This window comes from Octodon degus, unplaced genomic scaffold (genome assembly GCF_000260255.1).
Source record: "Octodon degus isolate 3935 unplaced genomic scaffold, OctDeg1.0 scaffold01246, whole genome shotgun sequence".
Classification (NCBI taxonomy): Eukaryota; Metazoa; Chordata; class Mammalia; order Rodentia; family Octodontidae; genus Octodon; species Octodon degus.
In genome coordinates, this window is record NW_004525822.1 from 8,265 (window position 1) to 9,518 (window position 1,254).

Consider the following 1,254-nt stretch of genomic DNA (forward strand, 5'->3'; position numbering starts at 1 on the left):
CTCTCCAACATTTGTTGTTGGGTGATTTCTTTATGATAGCCATTCTTTCTGGGGTGAGATGATATCTCAATGTTGTTTTAATTTGTATTTCACAGATGGCTAGTAATGTGGAGCATTTTTTCATATATTTATTCACTTCTTTAATTTCATCCTCTGAGAAGGGTGTGTTCATCTCAGATGACCATTTCTGGACTGGGTCTTTAAATTTGGGGGCCCTGGTATTTTTTAGTTCTTTATAAATTCTAGCAAGCAGACCTTTGTCTGAGTACTTATTTGTCAAGATGTTTTCCAAATTTGTGGGTTCACTTTCACTTTGTTGGTAATTTATTTTGACTGCAAAAACTTTGCAATAAGAGGACATCCCAGTTGTTAATTCTTTCAAGTGTTTCCCGTGCAATTTGATTTCTGTCCATGAACTCTTTGCCTACCCCTATGTCTTCAAGAGTTCCTCCTACTTTCTGTTCCAGGAGATTTAGTGTCTGTTCTTTAATGTTTAAATCTTTAATCCATTTTGACTTTAGCTTAGTGCATGGTGATAGACCTGGGTCACGTTTGAGTTTTTGGCATGTAGAGAGCCAGTTTTTCCAGCACCGTTTATTAAAGAGGCTATCTTTTTTCCAGTGAGAAGGTTTGGCCCCTTTGTCAAAGATAAGATGGCTAAGTGTGTTTGTAGAGGCTTCAGTGTCTTATAATCTATTTTGTTGCCAGTACCATGCTGATTTTATCACAGTAGCCTTGTAGTGTAATTTCAAGTCAGGAATTGTAATGCCTCCTGCCTTGTCTTTGTTGACCATGATTGCGTTTGCTATCCTAGGTCTTTTTTGGTTCCAAATAAATTTTAGAATGATTTCTCTAGGTGTTTGAAGTATGTTGGTAGTAGTTTGATAGGGATTGCACTAAATTGGTACAGCAATTTTGGGAGTATGGCCATCTTTACAATGTTGGTTCTTCCTATACAGGAGCATGGAATATATTTCCATTTTCTGAAATCCTCTATGATTTCTTTTCTAAGAGTACTGCAATTTTCCTTGAAAAGGCCTTTGACTTCTTTAGTTAGATGAATTCCAAGGTATTTCATTTTCTTCAGTGCTATTGTAAAAGGTATTGTTTCTCTGATTTCCCTCTCAGTGAGTTTGTTATCTGTGTAGAGGAATGCTATTGACTTTTGGGTATTGACATTGTATCCTGCTATGCTACTGAATTTTTGTATTAGTTCTAGTAGCTTCTTGGTGGAGTTTTTTGTGTATTCCAAGT